A 26,523-nucleotide genomic window follows, 5' to 3' on the forward strand; every position below is an offset into this window, starting at 1 on the left:
CTTAGAGGACACTTGAATAAAATGGGGCTGTACAACGGAGACCTCAGCTGCAGATTATGCAACGAAGGGATAGAAACAGCACACATCTTATGCCAATGTGAGGCACTGACTCACAGGAGGCAGGCAATATATGGACGTACAAAATTACTCCCAGAAGAATATGACGAACATCCAACACGGAACCTGTACAAACTAGTACAGGGAACGAGACTGATGGAATGGATGTCATGAGAAGATGGGAGAATAAACCCAATAAGCCCAAGAGGCTGCAGTGTTTTCTGGAGACTTGGACTAAATGGACAAGTCAGACAGCTCCCAAGGTACAAAAAACAAACTTGATCAAAGTATTCCTTTCAAAGTCTACATGAAGAAACCTAAATGCTCTGTATTTCAAAGATGACTCTAGCAAAACATCAAGTGTGCTACATTTTTGGAAAGGTAACTTCAAGCTCTATTGAAACATGCACAAATATACAGGGTATCTTATTGAAAAAAAGGTGATATGCGATATGCGGTGTTCCCCATTGAGTCTGTCATACAATTTGAAACTCAGACACAGCCATCTCTTTTCAACCATCCAGTTCGAAAACTGGAGTTTCCCTTTAAATGTGTTCATTTAAAAACAAAGAATAAAAGTGGAGAGGGAAATAAATAAGCATTGTTCTGACTTTAATGATTCCAGAAAGAGTTAGAAACAATTCACAATGTTATAAACAACTGTGGAAGTTCTAAGGAAAAGAAGTTGGCAAATGCGAGTGAATAAATTAGAAGGAAGCGGTTCAACCAAATAAATTGATGATCGTGCACATCATTCCACTTTTGTTTCAGTTATAAACAGAAGGCGATTCAAGACGCAACCAGCACTCGTGTTTGAGAAAAACCGGCATTAATTAGAATGAAATGTTGGAAAATGTTTCGTTTGAAAATGATATTCTCTCCACTTGGTATTTAATCAACTGAAATACCAGATAATGTATTGCCATAACGACATATTCGATAATTCAGAAATAATCTACATTCATTAAGACAAAAATCAATCGTGACTTCAACAAGGATACGGCGCAGAATTTATAAAGCTCAGTCAGTCATGCGAACACCAGATAAACAGTTCTGAGGAAGCGCTATAATTTTCCACAGCTTTCTTTGACGTAATCCGCAAGGTCGATCGTTTCAGAATAATCTTCGGTTTTATCAGTTCCGGTTGATATCTTTAAAAAATGCAACCTCAATGTCAATAAACGATTTACGCAGTTCCTGCATGCAACCTGAAAATAGAAATAGTTCCAGCATTTCAAGGTTACGACGTAGCAAATTTTTCAGAGAAGCCAAGAGGATGAACTTTTTTTACAAGGCCAGAAATTGGTTTCAGTGCAATGAAAACTATTTGCAAGTCAATCTCTCTCTGCTAACTTACATGCAGGTTGGATTCATGCATTATTAAGGCCTAAGTCGTAAGTTATGAGTAGCGAGAATTTATAATTTTCATCTGTTACTACCAAATTTTTAGGAATCAAGCCCATAGCGATTCTGGATCAGTATATATTTTGATTTAGCTATGTTTTCATAAAAAACCAATGATCCAACTGCTTAATATTTATTACGATTTGAAACTGGCACGTTTACTAGTAATGAGTGATTTTTTGCTGGTATCTTTTTGGCAACACTGTTTTTGACAGATCACGCGTAAATCGTGTCTTGTGTCATATAATAACAAGAACAATATCCTAATAACAAACCAATCTGGATTTCGAAAGAATTTCTCCTGTGAAACCGCTCTACAACTGACTGTTACCAAGTGGATACAATGAATTGACAAGGGAGAATACGTTGTTGCAGTTTTTCTTGATTTACGAAGAGCATTCGAGACAATTGATAGGAATATCCTTTAAAAAAATTAGAATTAATTGGGATTAAAGGGGTTGTGCTAAATTGGTTTCAAGATTATTTAAATGATCGACAACAAGTCACAAAGATTGAAAGTGAATTATCCATTCCAGTCACTACAAAGTTCGGAGTGCCCTAGGGAAGTGTACTGGGGCCCTTGTTGTTTTTGATTTACATAAACGACATAAACACATACCACACTAGTGACTTTATCAACTTATTTGCTGACGACACGTTACTATCTAGAGATATAAAGACCTGAAAGTAGCTATAGAAAAGATGAACTCATCTCTAAATCAAATTGAGAATTATTTTTCGGCAAATAAAATGAAATTAAATACTTCAAAAACGAAAGCTATGATTTTAACAACCTCTTACAAATATAAACAAATAAATATAAATATTCTTTCCCTGTATGCTGATGGTCAGAAACTTGAATTTGTGAAAGAATTCAAATATTTAGGTTTTATGTTGGACAACAGTATGTCTTTTGGTGCACACTATAACTATATGACTAAAAAGATTTCAAAACACCTTTCAAACACCTTTCTACAAATGCGAAAATAACCGTATATAATACAATAATACAGCCCCATTTTGATTATTGCAGTACGCTGTTATACAGTTTTGACCAAAATAAAATTATGTCTCTGCAAAAGTTACAGAACAGAGAAATGAGGGTGGTTCTTGGATGTAATCGTTATGCAAGTATATGCTTTATGCTCAGTGCATTACAGTGGATGTCTATTCGTGAAAGATATTACAGGTCAGCAATGATTTTTATTTTTAAGATAGCCAATCATATGCTACCTTCTTATTTCCAAGAATTTATCATTTATAGAAATTCCACTCACAATTACACTACTAGACAAAATGACAATTTTTACCTGCCACGATATAGTTTATCAAACTCCATGAAAATTTTATTATATAAAGGCCTCATTGAATATAACAAACTTCCCCAAAATGTGAAGAATAATAAAAACCTGTTTCAATTCAAAAAAGATTTGACTGATTATATGAAAGGTATCACAATAGAATAGATAGTAAGTGACTCGGTATATATTATGTATTTATGTGTACCTATATGTATATATGTATTATATCCTTACTATGTGTGTCTATATAACATGAAATATTATGTATATTATGTTTGTGTATTAGGATCTTCCTACCAATAAATCATTCATTCATTCATTCATTCATTCATAATTTAACCATAAATCGACTTACGAATGAACAACGCTTGCAAATCATTGAATTTCATTATCAAAATTTATGCTTGGTGAAGAAAGTGCATCGTGCACTTCTTCCAATTTATGGGCAGTTTCGTCGGCCTACTGAGGGAGCTATTCGGAAGCTTGTGACTAAATTTCCAACCCAGTTTACATTATTGGACATTAAACCACCAACACGCATACGTAGAGTGGGGACCGAAGGGAATATTGCGGCTGTATCCGCCAGTGTTCGTGATGACCGTGAAATTTCGATTCGCCGCCGTTCGCAGCAATTGGGCCTCTGTTACTGCACTACGTGGAAAATTTTGCGAAAGGATTTGGGTGTAAAACCTTATAAGATACAGCTGGTGCACGAATTGAAGCCACACGACCTCCCACAACGTCTAACATTTGGTGAATGGGTGTTGACAAAGTTCGAAGAAGATCCACATTTTTATCGAAAAATTGTGTTTAGCGACGAGGCTCATTTCTGGTTGAATGGATACGTTAACAAGCAAAATTGCCGCATCTGGAGTGAAGACCAGCCACAAGCATTGCAAGAGCTACCGATGCAACCCGAAAAAGTCACTGTTTGGTGTGGATTATGGGTCGGTGGCGCATCATCGGGCCGTACTTCTTCAAAGACGACAATGGCCGGAACGTTACTGTGAATGGCGAGCGCTACCGTGTGATGATTGACAACTTTTTGTTGCCCAAACTGGAAGAATTGCTCATGCCTGACATGTGGTTTCAACAAGACGTTGCCACATGCCATACGGCACGCAAAACAATGGCCCAATTATGAGCCGCTTTCGGTGAACAGTTTATCTCACGTTTGGGGCCCGTCAATTGGCCGCCTAAACCGTGTGATTTAACGCCTTTGGATTATTTCTTGTGGGGTCATGTTAGGGCTCATGTCTACAGGGGTGAACCAGCAACGACTGACGCTCTGGAAGCCAATATTGAAGCATTTATACGTGAAATACCTGTCGATATGTTAGAGAGAGTGTGCCAAAATTGGACCTTGCGCATGGGCCATCTGAAGCGGAGCCGCGGACAACATTTGCATGAAATCATATTCAACCATTAAATTGTATTGATCGTTTTATCGATTCCAATGAAGAGATCATCAATTTTTTCAAATTTTTTTGTGTTGTTTTGAAAATCAAATCCTATACCTCTTAAAAAATCACCCGTTAGTTGAAAATTTGAGAGGTTACTATGGTTTAATCTTGGTCAGGATGATGTTTTATAATTGGAAACGACGAAATATTTTTAGCTTAATTATTTCTAGCAATACTGAAAACATTAAAAATGTTACTCCTGCTGGATTATTTACACACAAACATATTACTTCCAGAATAAGGAGAGTTTTATGTTCTCTATCGAGTTTTCAACAGTTGAACTTGTGATCCAACACCAGACATCGCTGTTTTGATCCGCCACAGGTCTCATCTATCATGTGGCTTGTTCTTTTTAGGATATTTCACTACATTCGTATGGGGGCGACAGCTGATTAACGGAAAAACAGATTTTTTAAACAGATTTACTCGTATCCACTAAAAATTCTCATAAAACTAACACCTCCAACAATTCCAAATTCCTAGATGTCAAATAAACGAGGATTCAAAAGTTGGTAGTAAAAATCTCACAGTTACCTAAGTTTATTGCCTCTAAATTCAATAGACCCGTTTGTATAAACTGGGTTATACTTCAACACAAAACACCTTTCTTGTTGCATATAAAACTTAAACATCAATTTTTCACAAACGTCTCACTATGTCGAATTCTCACTACGTTGATATCTCACTACATCGAAATATCGTTATGTCGAAAGCCACTTCTTCCACTGAAGAATACGAAAGTAATCGAAACTTTCTACATCTCGGAAATTCAACGTAGTGAAAATTCGACGTAGTGAGATTTCGATGTAGTGATACTCCTTCCTCCTAGGCAAAAAACTCTTCTTATGTCGATTTCTCACTACATAGAAATATCACTACGTCGGATTTCCATTACGTCGAATCCCCGTCATGTAAAATTAATTCAAATTTCTACAATTCCCGCATCAGGAGAAGGGATGGAAGGAGATTTCGACGTAGTGATACGCATCTATTGTTCTCACTTGTTCTTATCAGCCAGATGAAGAACGATATCTATTAGTATTCGGGACGAGTAGAAGACAACAGAAAAATGGGACTTATTTCAAACATGATAGTACAGAGTGGATCAAATTGGATATTTTTTCAAAGGAAACTCCTGTTTTCAAATTAGATAGATAAAAACTGATTGCTGTGTCTGAGGGTCAAATTTTATGACAAACTCAATGGTGAAAACCGCATGTTTTTCGAAAATGCGCATTTTGGAAAATTAATCTACTTAGATTGGCTCAAGAGTTTTTGTGTAGTTCATCTCCATGAAACATCTCACTAGTGGAAAATTTACCACAAAAGTATTTCTTCTTTCCTAACAAACTTACGATTTAATAGGGTTAACGAAAAGATGAAGGGAATAAACGAGTAATAGGTTTATGCGTTATTAGCGTGAACATTCAGGTATTTTAATTAAAATAACTTCACTGGTATTCGACAATTATTTATAGCCCTTCACCTTGTCTCGAACTACTTTCAATGTTTCAAGCAGGTGTATTTGATAGCTGAGCACGACATGATTTCAAAAGTCCACGGTATTTACAAGTTGCATGTTAACTAAAAGCAACTTTTTCATCAAATCGAGTATTTCAACAAAGTTCAGGATATTCAGAGTGATTAGTTTTCCATTTTCTAACGGGTATATAATAACAACAGAATACATAATAAGCTCTTTGCTCTAAATATTGCATTTGTTGAATTATTTGAATTGAATCAGAGAATGGGGAATGTTCCTCAATTTGGGTTATTTTAGCAAATGCAAGTTTGAACAAAATGAAGTTGAGTTCAATTCATGAGTTTTTCAAATTCACTTCGAAAAGTATTCAAATTGATGTTTCAAATGTTGGGTTTTAATTTTTAAAGAGATTTGTTTCTAATTCACATATTGGCAACAGCGCCTAGAACTTTACCTGCCATCCCTAAAAATATTTTACCTTGCATATAATATATCAATTTGAAATAATTTATACGTACCTAAATATTCTACTTTATAAAAGCAGTACTTTATAAATCAACAATTAAGGCAAAATATAAATTACAGTTCAATACCACCTCCACAAGCCACATAAACAACAGTTGTTTTGTTATTTATTTATATAGAGGAAGATAGGTTAGGTGCACAAAAGGTCATATGTCACAGAATGTCTTGGAACTCGGAACATAAGTAAACAGAACAGCACGCCTCTGAAATATATCTTCTTTGTTTGTCTCATACAGGTAACAGATTCATTGTCCTTTATTAGCTATAACCGATGTTGCCAAATGGTGAAATAGAAACTAATCCCTTTAAATGTTGAATGCATTATTTCATTCCTCTTTTTTAAGTATTTAAATAATGTTTTGAAGAAAAAGGTTGAAATGATAAGTTTAAAATGCGTTGTTTTACAGTTATTTTATGAAAACTACCTGATTTTCGTCAGGAGGAACATTCCCCGTTATCAGGAGTTGTGGAAATACCTACCTGAATGAAATAACTCAAACCAACGCATTTATAATTCAATACCAGACCGCTGTTTCGATCTACCATAGGTCTCTTCAGTGGTGCTGGACGCAAATGTCCTTGAAGGACAAACTTGAGACGCCATCTAGTGGAATTTTCAGAACATTTACAGATCTACTAGCATATATAAGTATTCAAGAAGTGATAATTATACAATTGATATTGGAATGATAATTATAAAAAAATCACAATGAAAATACCCAGGATGTGTCGATCAAAAGATCAAATATGCCACTATGACACAATGAAAATTACCTCAATAAATCATCAGTGATGAATTCTTTATTTTTTTTTCAGTTTTCATACCCTTTTCATAACCCTCTACAACGCCACTGGAACTGAATATCATATCTGATTTCATGAAAAGAAATCCGTTGTTACTCACAGAAAACACACGTAGTTTATTCGAAATCGGCGAAAATAATTGTGTTATTGATAAAAGAACAATATTTTCAGTAAAACTGAAACCAAAGCAAGTTAGGACGTACGTTCATTAGAACTCCTTTATAATAAAATATGGCGAGAACCGCCACCTGAAATCAATGACATAATTTAGAATATATCCTTTTTAATGCTTTGAATTGAATGCATATGATTATTTGTTTATTTGATTTCGTCATCTGTGATTTCGACATTTGAGTGCAATAAATGCAAAATACAATTTCCAGCTGGAGATTAAACCTGCATGACGGGTGCTAATTATTACTATTTTGATAAGTATGCATTCTGAAATCTAGAACGCATTTGAATTTGACATACAGATAGTTACGTAACATACCAACAGCAAACATCACTTCAAGAATTAACATTAAACTCGAAAGTTCCGTGTGTAATGGATTTTATAATAATAAAAATATGTAATTATTCACTTTCTTAGGATTGTTTACAGTAAATATACATGTACATATAGAAATGAACAATGAACAAATAAAATACATCTTACGAGGCAAAATGATCTGCCTGTGTGTAAGAAATGAGAATACTGAATCTGACAGTGAATGAAATTCATGCATTAAATTAAGTACTAAGATATAAATTTGAAATAGCTACATTTGAATAGAATATAAATAAATAAAAACAATCAATCTATTGGAATAAGTACTAGCCACCTAAAGTGGATATTGACCCCAAGGCCACCATGGGTCCCGAAAAGGAAGTCGTAGCATCTGAACAGATTACAGTCGATGACCTGACGGAGGAGGCACCCAAAAACAGCGAGGCCACCTCCCCCTTAGCGGGGGAGCAGATGGACCTCTAAAGGTAACTTTGAATCCAACAACTGTCTCATGGGCAAGGACGTTGGGAAAAAAGTAAAAATAATACAATGCAATCACTGCCTCAACCAGAGAGTGGAGTTCATATTGGGTTGCGACTCAAACTCTCACCACGTGAGCTGAGTCAGCAAGGATATCAACGCCTGAGGTAAGTCACTATATGAATATATAATTCAGAAAGATCTAGCAATCTTGAACAGTGGCACGGAGCCAACATTTATTAATGCCCGTAGCCAAACATTAATAGATATCACGCTCACGACAGACTGGAAAGTCTCGGACCTTATTTCTGTCACACCACCGCTGGCTGACCTATACGGTAAACCAGGATCTCAGGACCACTGTAAAATCCCGTGAACCGAAGAGGACGGATGTAGCTCTCTACAATCGACTCTTAAGAGGATCTCTGCGGGAAACAGAGGTCCTGACTACTGGTAACAATGAAGAACTGGAAAGGTACACAGTATCTATCCACAACAAAATATACATTGTATATTATTATTCCTATTATTCATATAAGGAATCCTGTCCGATGAGGATGGTTCAAACGCATGGCACAACCAACACATGGTGGTGCCCTGAATTGAAACACCTCAGGAAGACAGCGAGAACGACCTTTAACAAGACAAAACGTACAAGACTCGAAGAGGACTGGGTTATATATCAAGCCAACCTCAGAGAGTTCAAAAAAGTCTGCAGACGAAAGCAAAGAGAAGCCTGGAGAGCCTATGGTGAGGCAGTCGAAGACTTCCCACTAGCTTCTAGGCTACAGAAGGCACTCTCAAATGACCACCATAAGACTATCGGCATCCTGACGAGGGAAAATGGCGACAAAGCCTGGACGGATGTACCAATAAAACCCTCACAATATGACTGGCAATATGCTAGTACAGTAATTGATGAGAACAAAATAAGATGGGCTATATCGGGCTTTTCCCCCTTCAAGTCACCAGGACCTGACGGTATGAGACCAGCCCTACTTCAGTGGGGACTGGACACTCTTATGCCGCACCTGGTTGGAGTATTCAGAGCCTCTCTAGCTCTGAGGTATATTCCCAGTAAGTGGAGAGAAGTAAGAGTAGTATTTATACCCAAACCAGGTAGCATGGACTACACCCTACCAAAAGCATTCCGACCAATAAGTCTCGCATTGTTTTTCTTAAAAACTATGGAAAGGCTATGTGAGCGGTAAATAAGAGATGAAGTACTTGTTCACAACCCACTTCATCCAAATCAGCATGCATATACTCCGGGAAGGTCTACTGATTCGGCCCTTCACCATGTGGTTGGCAGAATCGAGAGATCAATGGACAACAAAGAATCCACCCTGGGTATATTCATGAATATCGAGGAAGCGTTTGATAAAACAACATTTCCAATAATTACCCAGCATCTACACTCCAGAAATGTACCCCTGGTAGTAGGAGAATGGATACTCCAGATGCTCTCTAGTAGAGCAATAAGTATTATTGTAGGAGACATCACAGTGAAAGGACTGGTCATGAGGGGATGTCCACAGGGAAGGGACAGATGACATAGTTATCTGACGCAGATGACATAGTTATCTTGCAGACCGGCAAATTTGTAAACACACTGTGCGATAGAGCGCAGGATGGGCTCAAATTAATAGAAACATGGTGTAAGGAACACTCACTGTCGATCAATCCCAAGAAGACTGAGATGGTCCTTTTCACCAGGAAAAGAAGTCTAACGGACTTAAAACCTCCCGAAATCTTCAAAAGCAAACTAAACTTTTCTGAAGAGGTGAAATACCTTGGTACTATCCTCGACAAGAAGCTAACATGGAACTCTCATCTACAGCGTAGAGCAAAGAGAGCATACGTGGCTTATGAGCAATGTCGGAGGACAGTGGGACGCGCATGGGGTCTTTCACCCCGTGTGGTCGCCTGGATCTACACTGCAATAATAAGACCTATGTTAACGTATGGAGCCATTGCATGGGGACCGAAAGTTCTACAAGCAACGGTCATCCAAAAATTATATCAAATACAGCGACTGGCTTGTTTAAACATCACAGGAGCCATGAGAACAACACCAACCGCGGCAATGGAATTAATCACAGGTCTGGCCCCTCTGGATATGTACGTTGAAGAGGTTGCGTTAATGGACATGGTACGATTGCGCACGGCTGGTGTAAACCTCGAAATAGGGATGGGTCAATCGAGGCTGGGCCTATGGCGAGAAGTGCTTAGTGCGCAACCTCTGCTGTAGGCAACAAGTGATGCAATTGAACCCAGGTTTGTGTTTAATAAACCCTACAAAATACAATTTAAGCAGGACACAGAGTCAGATGCTACAAATGCAATACGGATTTATACAGACGGCTCAAAAACCAAAGAAGGCTCAGGATGTGGAGTGTACTCCAGATCACTAAGCCTAAGGATTAAGTGGGGAATGGGAAGAAATACCAGCGTGGTCCAAACAGAACTGACTGGTATCTCAATTGCTACAAAAGAAATAACCGAGAAAAAAATTTCTGGCAAAAACATAACAATCTGCACTGATAGCAGACAAGCACTATTAGCCTTGAACAGACAGCGTGTTACCTCAGGGCTAGTACTAGAGTGCCACCAAGATTTTGCCAAAGCCTCGGTAGATAATAACATTATCCTGAGGTGGGTTAGAAGGCACGACAGGAGTAAAGGTAATCGCATCCCACACAGCACTAGATATTCATGGAATATTCCCTGTATATCATAAAACGAACGTATATATTCCAAATATTCATAGAATATTCTTGGAATATATACATGCCTTTAGAATATTCATAGAATATGCTTGAATGAATATGGCAAAATTATTCCCGAAAGAATGTGCATAGAATGTCTATAAATGGATTATTCTCCCTTGAATATTCTAAGAATATTGTCGCTCGAATATACCATATGGTATATTCTTAGAATATATCCCCACGGTATATTTTGGAATATTCTTTACAATGGAATTTTGAATTATCTTATAATAACGTATTCAAATAATTCAATATTATTAAAAACAAAAATATTTGAAGATCTTAATCGAATGCATAACCTAATGTATATAACCCTGATAGTGTTAACCAGTTTTTGAACTCAACGCGAAGATTCTGGATGAATTGCTCCAACAGCAACTGTTGGAAACGACAAAAAATTTGAATGGGCCAATAAATGAACCAATTGCATCAATAAATTGGTTAATTCTCATCCTATTTGTCTTTTTGTATTTGAAATTATTTAATTACAAAGCGAAAAATCCTGGAAACAGAGAAATGGGGAAGTGAATAATTGGAGTAAACGTTTCTCATTGGTCAATTGAAGTGTAGCGCGCGACAGTCGAATAAGCTCTGTGAAAGCGGCTGTCCCTTAATGCATGGTACATTTGCGTTTGCGTTAAATTCGACATTTGATTCAACATGGCGGTTGACGTGGCAGGTTCGCGTGTGTAATGCATGGTGTGTTGGTGTTATTATCAAAGTATAATTCTATCACGTTTAGTGTACCATTTATAATTTAGGGTTGTCCAATTTGCAGTACAGCGAATAGTTTGATTTTGGATCTTCAAACAGGAGAGTTGCATCTATTCAGTCTTCAAGAAAAGTAAGTAAAATGCAATAGTATCGATAGTGAAGTCATGGTGATTAACCTACTATACCTCATTTTAGGTTCGAGGAGAGTTGGTGTGTGGGATTTGTTGGTTTGACTAAGTACATGTTTGAACTAGAGTGATTTCAGTTGTGTATCTTCAATAGAGAAAAGTAAGTGAATGACACATTCTTTTGTATCATTTGTTTTCATAATTTTTATCACTCGTTTTCAAGATAGTATCAATTTGCCCAAAAGGAAACAGAGTGGTACCTGGTACAGGCAGGTGCGCCAAGGAACTGAAAACGTAATGATTACTTTTTTACAAGACAATGCATGTTGTTCTCCAATTCATAAAATGTTGTAAATGTTCATGAGTAACCTATGCGAAAAATATCTATTTGATTTTTATTCCAGTTTTATTGTGCCACTTTCAAATAGTGATAATGAACGTTAATGTACATTTTGTTCCAGGTATTATTATTGAAATACTGGCTGATGTATTGTTGGACAAATATAAGGAAAACTTTTCTGGTGAGCAAAGTTTGAATAACTTTAAGTAAGTGAAATTCATTGAAGAACCCATCATACCACTCATTTTAAATACTTCATTTGTGGGTTTATTTTTCTAAGTGAGAAACCTAACCTAACCTATTTCTTGATGTAATACACTTTTTCTTTTTCAATGAAATGATATATTTATTATTTTTTAATTAGTGCTGATGAATTCACAGAGTTGTTATTTTAGCATATTTTTTAGTATACATTTGTTTGAGAGTAGGAACATCCTAATTTGAATACATTTCTAATATTTGTAATATGACAGTATTCAGGAATATTTTATTCAGTGAATAAATATTTTGAATTGGATTTTTTATTTTTGATATGGGTTGAAACGTCAAATATTTCAGTGTATATTGTTTTTAAAATATATTTGTTTATGAATATTATGTGTTTTATTACTTGTGTGAATCTTGTATCAAAATGCAATATATACATGCCTAATAGCGGTTACTCGTCACATTCTTGGAATATTCCAAATATTCCTAGAATATTCATAAAATATATTTAAAGAATATTCTATGGTGTTTCTCTATTGTATATTCCTACAATAAACTAAGAATATCCTGAATATTTTATGAATATTCCTCGGGTTCTATTCCTGGAATATTCTTAATAGAATATACCTTAGATATTCTAAGAATATTATAAGATATTCCAAGAATATTCCCAAGGAATATTCTTAAAATATATCAAAGGTTCGCCAGGAGCACTTCCAGGGAATATTCTCCAGAAGATATATATATCCATGGCATATTCATAGCATAATACAATATCCTTAAATGTATATTCATGAAATATACCTGGAATATCTATTGCTATGTGGGATTGCCGACTCTTTAGCCAAGGAAGCGGCTGGACTAAGAATTTTAGGATCCATTGGCACCCACGGCCTGATGACTTCGACAATTGCGGAACTAGTCAAATGTTACACCCATGCTCAATCTTTAAAGAAATGGGATGGAATCAAAGGATGTAATCTTGCCAGGATCACCTTGGGCGACCCTGGGAAGCTGGCGTCGAAGAAATATCTGACGATGACCAGGAAAAATCTACGCCTTACAGTAGCATTTCTGACTGGCCACTGTCAGCTTAGGAAACCCCTACATAATATGGGGCTAGTGGACACACCTCTTTACAGGATGTGTGAACAGGAAGATGAGACTGTCAGGCATGTCCTGTGCGAGTGCCCGGAGTTATCGTCAATAAGAGAGTGTGTGTTCGGCGAGTCTTAGCCTACACCTGCCGATATAAAGGAGATGTCTCCCAGCGACCTGTCCACCTTCCTGGAAAGGACAGGATGGACCTAGAAGGACAACTTCTCGGGAGGATGTACAATGAGTCACATGTAGCCTAAGTGCTGTGAGCCTACACTCACCCTCCCTACTCTACAGATACAGAGATAGATAAGAACATAAGTTTAAATTGGACATATTTGAACAGGATATGAAGAATTAAAAATAACTCAATGTTTTGAATGGGTACTAAGTATGGATAAAAAATGTGTCCAGTTCAACAAGTTTGAACTGGACACAGAATATAAATAAATCAAACAAATCAATGGAGGTTTCCAGACTAAAAACAAATTAATACACAATATACATCCACAATCGTGGAAGTAAGTATTTAAATCTATATTTGTCTATGTATTTCTGCTCTTGGTATATTCTTGACAAATAATTTGATCTTTGTCATACATGTTTTGAGATTTGATTCGCATCTTAAATTTTCAGGAAAAAAACTGTAGAGTTTTGGTCCTAAATACCGGTAGGATTTCTGCCCAACTGATTTGAGCATTAATGGTATGATGATACTATGATTTCGACTTGTAGCATATTTATGTTGATAGAAAATTAATTCTTTTGTGTTTTTATGCTGTACAGCATCAATATTTATAAAAAACAGCTGTCTGGGATCAAATATTCCAGATTCTGAATGAAGTAGATCGCTTAGGGTACCTAGTCGTAACCTTTCCGTAGGATACATCTGATAAATCTTTTCTGCATAACCTCAAGGGAACGTAGATGAGTTTTCGATACTCCACCCCAACCAATTATACCATATCTCAGATGGGGCTCTACCAAACTCTTATATAATATAATTTTCTTTTTTTTGATTGAGTATGTTTGCTATCCGTTTGGATTTGTAACGTAATTTTTTAACTATGTGGACTATTTGTTGGTTCTAAAATTATTCCAAGATAATTGAATAGAACTGACCGATACTTGATGAAAATCTATATTAAAAAACTAATCAATACAGTTTATTATATGATTTTCACTATAAGGGTTTTACAAAAACCGCGACACGTGTTTCGTTATAAAATAGCTTCTTCAAACATAAACTGACAGTTACTTCTAAATTACACCATTTTATACTATAACCTAGTACCTATTCGTCTACCTAAATAATAAATCTACCTGAAAAGGTCAGGTATCAATACATTTTTTCGAAAGTCTACCTGTAGTATTTCCATACTCTCCAATAGGTTAAGTTTCAAACCTTTCTTCTGGAAATGGAGGGGTTTGTATTTATGGTTGAAGTCAAGTCCCTCTGAGATTCAATGATTGGCAAATGTGGAATTCATTTTTCCATTCTGAAAACTATATTTGTGTTCCTTTATGCGGGCTTTGAACGTTCTTCCAGTTTGACCTATATAAAACATCGGACATGACCAACACGATAATTTATACACTCCTGATTTTTCTGAAACTGAACTTTTATCTTTGTTATTTTTAATGTGCATGCCCAAGTTGTTCTTGGTTTTGAAAGCAGTATTTACACCTTTGCTGTGCAGAAAATCTGAAATATTTATAGTGGGTTGGCCTAAGTAGGTTAAGGTTCTATAACTTTTATCCTCTTCTCTTCGAATTGGGTAAACTTCTTTCAAAGCTTGACTGTATAACTTTTTTGATAATAAAGAATGTATTAGACCGCTATCATAATCAATATTGGCGGCTATTTGCTTTATTATATTCATTTCTTTATTGAAATTCGCTTCTGACAAGTGTACATTTATCAGACTGTGGATCATACTGTTGAAAGCTGCTACCTTATGCTGATATGGGTGAGTGGACGAATTATGAATGATAATATCTATATGTGCCGGTTTACGATAAATTGAAAAAACATGTTTGTTGTTAACTTACACATTGAAAATAACGAAGATAAAAGTTCAGTTTCAGAAAAATCAGGAGTGTATAAATTATCGTGTAGGTCATGTCCGATGTTTTATATAGGTCAACCTGGAAGAACGTTCATTATTCAGGTAGACGAATAGGAACTAGGTTATAGTATAAAATGGGGCAATTTAGAAGTAACTCTCAGTTTATGCTTGAAGAAGCTAAAGCGTGTCGCGGATTTTGTAAAACCCTTATAGTGAAAAACATACAATAAACTGTATTGATTAGTTTTTTTTTTCATTCCAAGATATTTTATTTTCTTTTCGAACGATACTTGTTGAAAATCAATAACATACAGGCTGATTCACGGTGGATGGCACATTAGACGTTTCTGGTGAACCAGACAACGGATCACTTTGAAAATTCAATGGAGGGCATATTCGGACATTCTCTAGCCATCTAAAATATTTTCGGCAATGCGGTGTTGCCGCTTCTATTAGAAAGCAGTAGCAACTTTGATTTTTCAAATGGAACACTCTATATATAATATTATTTTTGGAATCTCCAACAATTGCCCGACAACTTTTCTTGATATTTCCCTATACCTATCTGTTACCGTTTTCGCAATAAAAATTAATTTCAATTTTTTTCTTCGAAAATCATGACTTCTAAAAATGGCGATATCTTTTAGTTAAGAAGTACTATGATATCGAAATTTGGTTTGGAGTTAGGTGATACTTGGACACTTCCCACACGTCAGCCTAATCTCCGTTACTTCAATACAGAGTGGTAAAAAAATACAGTTTTTTCGTTTGCTTGAAAAAGTTGCTGAAATTTGATTATTTTAAATGGAACACCCTGTATATTATTGAAAATTCGGAAAGCTGCTGAAATTTGCTTTCTTTCTATGTATATCATACCTATACCTAACTAGTCAAGTTTCGGACTTATGAACATTTATTTGTGAAAATGTCCCTTCAGAATGGTATTTCCATTCGGTATTTGGTAAGCAGGCCATGATTACTATTTGACAGTAGCGTTGTGACATTCTCCTAATAATATCGACATTTTCGTCACTTCAGAAGTTGCAAATACCTTCAAAACGATGGAACAAAACTATTCAAACGAAGTTCTTATGAATTTGTTTATTATTTTTGGACAGTGTGACAAAATTATCAGCAGAACATGTAGAAAGTTCAATGAAATGTATCCGAATCTACCGCCAATGAACCTCAAGAAATTTATACGAATTCAGAACAATTTCAATGCATTTGGATCAACTTTAAAAGCACCAAGAAACTTGCCTCGACCCGTAACTTTCGAAGACAACCAGATTAATGTCTTAGCATATTTTCACGCATTTCCCGAGTCATCGATAAGAAGTGCTGAAGAAGATTTGGGTATAAAATATTCATCGGTTAAAAGAATCTTGCGAAGACATAAAATGCATGATTATAAATTCACCAAAATTCAAGCAATGAAGCCTCAAGATCCTCAACAGAGAGTAGAATTTTGTGAAACGTTGTTGACACGCATTCAAGAAGATCCACTTTTTTTAAATAAAATTATTTGGACTGATGAATCGAAATTTTCGAGAGAAGGGATTTTCAATAGAAAAAATCGTCATTATTGGTCCAGTGAAAATCCTCACGTCACAAAAGAAGCCGGGTTTCAAGAAAAATTTAGTTTTAATGTCTTCTGCATGTTGATGGACAACAAATTAAGGTACGTGATATACAGAAATATAGAAATATACGTGAAATATAGAAGGAAATAAATATTTTTGAAAGAAATTTCGAAACATTCATCTCTCCTAACGAATTATACCCCACAAATGATCACGTAATAATTATGTAATCTTGCAGATGTTTCTCTTTTATCCAGCAGTAACAAACACTGCGCTGATATCAATCGAGTAGATCACCTATCCGATTTCGGGGTATTACCCCTCGTCAGAACAAGACAGATCCTACCCAAACAGCCGATAGAAAAAGGTCTCATGCAAGCAGTCGAGCTACGTTTTTTGGGACAAAACATAAGCACTACAATAAAATTGTTAAGGCGCTCTGAGAGCGGTGCCTGTTCGAAAGAAGCGATTTACGTTGGATTTGAAACGGTAGAGATTAAATTCATTTGGAAAAACGTTGCAAGTGATTTTCACGTTTCCAGCCAGACGGATGGCTCTTTCCTGGATGGAATCCAGCAGCTTCAGAATATGCTTAGGGGCGGAACTCCATACTTGTGAACAATACTCCAAAGAAAGTCGGATCTAAGCTTTATAAAGCATCAAAGCAGACATATTGGTGTCCATTTTAACCCCGACAAACTCATTGAAGCAGCAAGCGGAATTGTCTGTCCTAATATTATTACATCAGGTTCGGACACATTAAACTTTTTGGAGAAAACCAATGCCTGAATTTTTGTGTCATTGAATTGAACCTGGTTCCTTTCACTCCAATTAGAAATCACCCATTAGGATATGCAGCCTGGCTGGCCTGAACGAATTGTTCCTTTAGATGAAATAAATTTCTGGCTCACTGAAAAAATATTTGGTTTGAAATTCAACGACAATACAAGGAATTAAATTAATCACAATTGTGATTCAATCCATGAATATAAACTATAAATCAGTTGAAAAGCCAAGTTTAGATATAAAACTGATGGAGTGTTGTCAACTATTTTGAAAGTGAAACAAAGTAAAATCATTCGATGGGTTTTCCTTATCGACTAAACATGAACCGAACTGAAAAAAATTGAAGGTCTCGGTCATTATATCTTTAATTGCTTGTTTGTATTTTGACTACCTACCAGAACAACGAAATTGAACTTTTTAATAAACGACGTAAAAACTGACTACGTTATGGAATACAAAATTTATTCGACGAGTTATTCTCGGAGGCTTGTCTGCAAAAAACAGATGTACACGGTGTACTCATGAAAAGAAAAAAATACATTTGAAAAGTAGATGCTTGTCACACCCGGCAAAGCCTCGTGATATAACTTTACTAAACTAAATGGTAGAAGAATGTCAAAATTATAATATTGGCTCACGCCCTTTGCAGTGGCCAATTCATGTGGTCTGGGCGTAATATCCATTGGAAATTCTCTGTTGGGCTGTTTCAAAAGTTTGGTCCTTTTCATGAGTCTATTTTAAACCCACTCACACAGGACAGTATCTGAACCTGGAATCCAACCACCATCAATCGACTAAGAGAGGAATTATCAAGACTCTACTAGACCGTGCTTTTGGGCTCTGCAATACAAAGGAAGGTTTCGAAAAGGAACTAGGATAATCTGCGAGTGCGGAGAATCATACATCGGTGAAACTAAGAGACCATTGAAAGTTCGTATTGCCGAGTATACTAAACACACAGAGCGAGGAGAAACCAGCAAATCTGGAATAGCAGAGCACGTTTGGACTCATCAACATAACATCAAGTGGGCTCATACTGAAATCATCCTCAAAGAGGAACACTGGTTTAGGAGAAAATTCAAGGAAGCCGCGTACATGTTGTCCAACAACTCATTTAGTCAAGCTAGCGTAGAGATACGTAACATATGGAAACCTCTAATCAAGCGAAAAACGACCAACTTTCGCCAAACGGTCATCTCTTGCTAAAACCAATGAAACGGAGAGAAGGAAGAGGGGATAGATAGTCAGATCTCGGAGGAATACATCCAGTTATCACCCGAAGACGATTGTGGATACTAACAATCGAAACTTTATATAATAATAATAATAGGTCTTTATTCCCATAATGATACAATAAATAAATGTGAACATTTACTGAAACGAGAAAGGCTGAAGATCAGTTGGTTGCATCAAAAGATGCAACCTCTGTTTATCATCTTAGGCCAAAAGTACAATTATTAAATGTGCATTGCATAAATGATATGTTCCTTGAACTATTCGGTACAACAGTCGAATTTTCTTGTGTTGAAATTATATTTTTTTCTGCCAAAGACACAACTGCCGTTGATGTACCTGGTCGCAAATCGGGTGTGGGTGTTATTTCAGCACTGCCAAACGTTCTAAACACTTTATTAGCTATTTCTGTCCTGTGTGCTACCGATTCATCAACATACCATTCAGCGACCGTTGATGTGTGTTTTAGTGTCATCAAGTCTCTCCCAGATTCAACTAAAAGTGTAGCAGACGATCTTCGAAATGAATGACCTGTATATGAATTGGCATTTTTAAGTTGAAGAAAATCAGGCGCTGCTTCAGGTACCTTATAAAACTGATTGCTACCCACAACCTGATTGATACATTTTCCATTGCTATATATATAAAACAGGCGGCGAACCTTTGCTGCTGCTGGACGAAGGGCTATGTACATTCGGTAAAATTTAATATATTTTTCAGTAACTACAAATCTCCTATTTACATCATTCTTTGTTTGCTTGAGTTTCACAATTAATAACGTTCCCGAATCTTTCACGTATAGTCAGTGGGCATACTTGAAGACTGGCTATAAATCAAATCATCTAAAAGAACAATTCGTTCAGGCCAGTCTCAACACCCTACACAGTAGGTTAATGGACTGACACCTATCAGAAAACAACTACTCCCCTGGCTAATACCACGAAGGGCGTTGGATTATATCCGACAGGTGTCAGTGCAGGATTCTTCACTGAAGTTATTCCTGCATATGCTGTTGGCGATACAATTGCCGCAATAGATTTTCAATTATCGGAACACACTTGCAGACCGGTTTCGGGCTGTTTGGCCACTCGTCAGTGCAAGGTAGTGTATATCATCAACATAAAGTCGATGATTTCCGATAATTGAAAATCGAATTCCGTCAGAGTATCATTCCTCGAACTAAGCTGAAGACTACAACAAACAACAGGTTTGTCGTCGCTCCATCTGCCTGTGAACGAGGTAACCAACTGCATATCCAAATTTGCCCAATTCCTCGTAAAAGGAAAGAAATCTTTCACGTATAGTCAGTGGGCATACTTGAAGACTGGCTATAAATCAAATCATCTAAAAGAACAATTCATTCAGGCCAGTCTCAACACCCTACACAGTAGGTTAATGGACTGACACCTATCAGAAAACAACTACTCCCCTGGCTAATACCACGAAGGGCGTTGGATTATATCCGACAGGTGTCAGTGCAGGATTCTTCACTGAAGTTATTCCTGCATATGCTGTTGGCGATACAACTGTCACAATCTATTTTCAATTATTGGAACACACTTGCAGACCGGTTTCGGAATGTTTTGCCACTCGTGCAAGGTAGTGTCTATCATCAACATGAAGTCGATGATTTCCGATAATTGAAAATCGAATTAATTCCTTCAGAGTATCATTCCTCGAACTAAGCTGAAGACTACAACAAACAACAGGTTTGTCGTCGCTCCATCTGCCTGTGAACGAGGTAACCAACTGCATATCCAAATTTGCCCAATTCCTCGTAAAAGGAAAGAAATCTTTCACGTATAGTCAGTGGGCATACTTGAAGACTGGCTATAAATCAAATCATCTAAAAGAACAATTCATTCAGGCCAGTCTCAACACCCTACACAGTAGGTTAATGGACTGACACCTATCAGAAAACAACTACTCCCCTGGCTAATACCACGAAGGGCGTTGGATTATATCCGACAGGTGTCAGTGCAGGATTCTTCACTGAAGTTATTCCTGCATATGCTGTTGGCGATACAATTGCCGCAATAGATTTTCAATTATCGGAACACACTTGCAGACCGGTTTCGGGCTGTTTGGCCACTCGTCAGTGCAAAGTAGTGTATATCATCAACATAAAGTCCCGAATCTTCAATATCATCTAAAGTTGCCTGGATGATTTCACAAATTCGACAAGCTCCTGCAATCCCAAATAAAACAACAACCTTGGCCATTAAATAAACTTCATCGGGAGCATTATTTAAAAATTCACTAATATGTTTACTCGTAAATATCGCAGCTTTCTTGGGCGTGTAACCTTTCTCATTTCGTTTCAGAAATGTAATTAGTTTGAAATATTTTGAAATATTTACGTTATTATTGGATTGTAACATACTTTTAATCATTGAATAATTCGACCACACTGTTGATGGCTTTTGTTGTTGAGCCAGTTCCGAAAAATAAGCCAATGACACCGTCTCCGAGAAAGAACTGCATGTCTTTTTCATCTTCCACTCCATGAATCTTGAATACGCGGTTTCATGAATTTTCCGCGATTTAGCTGGCAATAATGTAGTGTATGTAAATGATATATTGAAATCTCTCCAGCATCGTCCATCTTTGATTGCCTGATGATATAGAAACGTTCTTGTGAAAAGTAATACTATAAATGACGTATAGTATAGAAGAAAATAAGCTATGTATCAACAATGGAAAGACAAATGTAGTGTATTTGAAACATCACAGTTGCTAGTGGAGCACATAGATTAGAAAGTTCTATCTGATGAAGTAACTGTTGACTATACCTCACAAACTTGGTTTGGAATGTTCCAATTTTTAATTTTCATTTCTTGTTAATAATTTTTTAATTTTCATCTCGTGTTAATAGTTTGATTTTTGGTTGCTGCTGGTATTATATTTCATTGTAATTTCAGTTTTTTTTCCTCATTATAATTGTTATTTTTCAGCAAATCTCTTTTTTAATTTATTACAGATTTTCACAGATGCACCACGAAACATTGTCAACTACTCTCAAACAAACAGTAAAATCAAAGTGAATACTCTGTCAATTCAATCGAAATAAGCGCCGTTTGATTCAGTGCACTTTTGCCAACGTAAAACAAGTCGATTGAATCCGTTAGCATAAAAATTGTACACTGAATTCGATGAAGTCGATGAAGGCCATGCTGACAGTCGGTTGGCAAGAGGTCTGGGGAGTATGGTGGGTGAGGCAGAATCTCCACGCTCAATTCGTCTGATTTTCAGACGGTGATTTGTGAAACATGCGGACGGGCGTTGTCGTGGAGCAGGATCGGACCTCTTGTGTTGACCAGTACCGGTTGCTGCTGACGCAATTATCGGTATATTTCATCGATTTCCTCACATTAGGACGCTGTAATGGTTTCTGTCAATCGTTCCAATCGTTGGGCTTTTTGACCTTTCCAATACGATTTGAACCTTCAAAAACCGTTTGTAATTGGTCAGTCTCCACCAGGATCCTCAAATCCTGGTCCTGGGTTACTGAAGATCAACCACTTAGGCGATTATCATCAAGGCTAAAATCTCCGGAACGAAATTTCGCAAACAACGTCCAACAGTGGGTTCATTAACACAATATTTGCTAAATGTCTGGCATTTACCACATCTTCGTAAAGAGTTCATTTTTAAAGTAGATTATCTCTTTATTTCTTCGAAAGATTTCCACAATCTCTTCTAAAAATATACCCTTTTCAATTTATGTGTAAATATCTACTCAATAAATTTCCCAGCCCACCATGTATAAATTTATTTATGTATACTAACTTCGACAAAGAGAGAAAAATGTAACTTTATAATATTTTGATAATGATTCGTTTAGATTCATTATAGGCTTATTAACAGAAATATTCCAACTGTTCCATCTATAAATTATAAATATATATGTAAAAATCGACTTCAATGTACAGAGTAGACTAACTTTCATATATAGATAAAACTCATGCCTCCTCTCTTCTCAACCGAGAGAAAATTATTCATGTCCCATGCATGTCATTTCTTCATTTCTTTAATCTTCTCTTAACGACAGAACATCTTCAAGTAAACATAATAAATTACAGCTTGGCAAATCTAGCTGCTGTGCCTCGGAGCCGTCGGAGTGGGACGAGAATATATTAACATCAAGGAACTCGAGTAGTGAACATCGTGTTGGTACAGTAAGTGGAGAAATCGAACAGTAAACTGAAAAACAGGATTTTCCGTAAGCAAAGCAAAGAAATTGTAGACAAGGTATTAAGATGTATGCTAGCGGAAGCAAGAAAGTGAGAAGTGAAAGTAATAATGAGAAAAATTGTAACCCGTTTTGTATTTTAACTTTTAAAGTTCAAGAACGAGTAGCTGGGGCTGCAGGGGCATAGAGATGAAAAAATAAGAAAATGATTAGAAAAAACATTTTCAACTCCAAATAAATTCCGAAATTGTGATGAATGATGCTAATTTGGCAATTAAATCTCTATATCAAAGAGACAAGGGCTCCTACGCTTAGGGAAATTCATAAATCCATCATCCGAAATATTGAATATCAAAGCAGTGGGAAGTCTTTGAAAAAATAAATTCATTAACTTGAATTTCGATGGAGAAAGGTGAAAAATAACCGGAAAATGATAATGGAATGCCAGCCTATTTGACTACTTGAGATTTATTCAATTATTGAAGAAAATGGGAGCCCCATTATTCATATGGATGAAACATATATTCACCCTACACACACGCACGAAAAAGATTTATCATACCATACCTGACGAAAACCATGTAGCAGCATTAGGCAAAAAATTATATTATAATCTTCAGGCAATCAATCTTCGAAAATATTATATGAATTGTATCCGTGTATATAATAGTATATATAATAAATATTTCGTTCATATAGGTTAGTTCATATAGGTTAAAGTAGAGATTCGAATAACAGAGTGATATTTGAAAATACTTCTGAATATTACTCACTCACATATATATATATACAATCCATCGCTTTAAAAACACTTCACTAACTTTCTTCGAAAGCTTCTGCCAGACTTCTTCGGTAATATCAGATACTTCTTCTTCAACTAGCTCTATTACCATCTTATCAAATTTTGGAAAATCATTTTTACGCCTGATGCTTTGTTGCAATTTTCCCCAATTCAACTCGATAGGATTGAAAACACAAAAAGAGGGGGGAAGTCTCAGTATGGTGTGTCCATACTTTTCAGCAATATTCTCAAAGGCATACACTTTTCCAAATGTTTTTGTCTGTAAAACTTCAAGTAGTTGGTTACAAATGCAAATTGCTATCCATTAAAAAACTTTGTATTTCATCTTTTCTCGAATTTTTATTCGGTACTTTGATGAGCTGTCGCGAATGATAGGAAGCGTTGTCAAGAACTATTACACTATTCGCATCCAAAATTGGGATCAATGTGTTTTCAAACTATTCCTCAAAAATATTAGCTTCCATGTTTTTATGATAGTCAACATTGCAGTACTTAAGTTTTTTTTTTCCACATAATTTCAAAAAATTCGGAACCCATCCTTTACTTCCTCCGTAATGCACAATGATTAGTCGCGATCCTTGGTTTGCAGGTATGTTAGGCGTACACATTCTCGAACCATCAGTCCACCCTTTCGTAACTTTGTCGTGAGTGTCGTACCAAGTTTCATCCAAATAGAAAATTTGCCGTTGTTCTTGTCTATATTCAGTCATTTGTTCTAGGTATTTTTTACGAAATATCACTATTCTTCTGCTTTCCATAACTTCTTGACGTTTGTTTATTATTTTAAATCTAAATCCTACTTTCTTTATCCAATCCTGAAGAGTTTTGTCATCACAGTAGCTCACGTTATGACCGGAAATATTCAATTTCTTCCTTATGATTTCAATTGTAGGTATCTCATTGCTTTTGTAACAGTCGTATATTGTTTTTTTTTATGATTATATTGAATGAACATCTAAATATTTTGGTAATGCCGTATCACATCGCGTCTTGCGTTCATAAGGTTTGTTTTTTACCAAACTTGAGATGTGGACGCAATTAAATGATATAGATATAGAAAAATACTTTGTCTAATTTCCACTTACTCAATCTGATGTTATTAATACGACCAAGGTTTACGACCATTCTCAAGTAATCTAACAGAATACTCAAGAATGGTGTAAAAACCGAAACTTTGGTCATATTAATATCAATACATTAAGTAAGTGGAAATTAAACAAAGTATTTCATTTCTTTATCATTTAATTGAAGATGAATTTCCACAAAATAAATAAGTCATCAATATCACAAATGAGATGTAGACTCTTATATACATTGAAACATACTTTCTGTGTTTCAATATTCAAATGCATCCGAATCTTATTCACTAATATTTCTTTTTCGCATTGTTCACCATCGCTATTGGAATCACTACACAGGAAAAAATCTGCATTGTATTCACACTCGTTATTACTATTAGTACTTGCCCAAGGACGTCATAATTTAAACAGATAACAAAAATTTCAAGTAATCATTACTGCACCAATATCGAATTTCAACACTCAAATCGCGATCAGTTCTTGAACTGAACATTGACAAAACGAGTCTTATAACCATCCGCGCATTCAATTCGTCACCGTAACATGACTTCAAATTTAATTTCATGACTCCTCAGCCAATCATAAAACTCGTTTAGTAAAAATTATCCAATACGAACCGCCAAGTCTACAGTCCGAGTGGACTAGTTGGCAGCGGCTTTGTTTCTCTGTATTGGTTTTTTTGGCCTTTGAGATCGCCGATAGCTTTAACTATGCACTATACCGGTTTCTTCGACTATAACTATGCATTCAATTATCTATGTCTAATGAGAATGTACGTATCTATCATTCGCAATTATATGTCACTCATTATCTTGCAATTATTTTCCACCTGCACACAATTTATTCAAGTCACAGCTAGATTTGCCAAGTGGTTCTTATAATTGGCAATCATGAGCTACTGCAGATAGTAGCTCGACTGAAAGAGCTGATCTATAATTCACGGAGTCTCAGTAGAAACGGGTGAATAGAATTATTGATATGACATTCTAATTTATTCTTGGTGTGACTTCCTGGTAAAAAAACGTTGAATGATGGCGAATTATTCAAATTAATTTGATCGTTCATTATTTATTGGGAATTGAAATTTATTAATTTCGTATGAATTCGTGATTCACCCTATCGATCTACAAGAAGGCGAGTAGCATGCTTTGAACTCCTTTTATGATTCTGGAAGGTGTTTTTATGTTCCTTAAGACGTGCTGTAGATGTTCTTTCAGATTAAACTATGTAAAACATCGGACATGATTCACATCACTATTCGTTAACTTCTGGTCTATATGACATTAATCTGTATCTTTGTATCTGTAGAGTAGGAAGGGTGAGTATAAGTCCACATCACTTAGGCCACATGTGACCCATTGTACATCCTTCCGAGGAGTTGTCCTCCTAGGTCATCGTCCATCCTGTTCTTTCCAGGAAGGTGGACCAGTCACTAGGAGACAACTCCTTTATATATGAAAATTCTGGAGCTCAAGATAAAATTCAATAACAAAAAGAAGATATTAAGACTTTTT

The 26,523-nt window shown here is 36.1% G+C and overlaps 1 protein-coding gene and 1 long non-coding RNA gene across 2 annotated transcripts in view; one reads left to right on the plus strand and one right to left on the minus strand.

Annotated features, from left to right (window-relative positions):
• PKr-C (neuromedin-U receptor 2-like) overlaps window positions 1-26,523 on the minus strand; it is an 87,607-nt gene that overhangs the window by 13,243 nt on the left and 47,841 nt on the right. The window lies entirely within an intron of this gene.
• On the plus strand, window positions 10,714-12,525 carry LOC141483114 (uncharacterized). Its single transcript, XR_012465917.1, has 3 exons — window positions 10,714-11,622; window positions 11,688-11,914; window positions 12,082-12,525. It is a non-coding gene; the product is annotated as an uncharacterized lncRNA (long non-coding RNA).

The sequence above is a fragment of the Leptinotarsa decemlineata genome, unplaced genomic scaffold, assembly GCF_025532065.1.
Source record: "Leptinotarsa decemlineata unplaced genomic scaffold, Ldec_3_MD MMD2_tig00002974_RagTag_RagTag, whole genome shotgun sequence".
Lineage (NCBI taxonomy): Eukaryota > Metazoa > Arthropoda > Insecta > Coleoptera > Chrysomelidae > Leptinotarsa > Leptinotarsa decemlineata.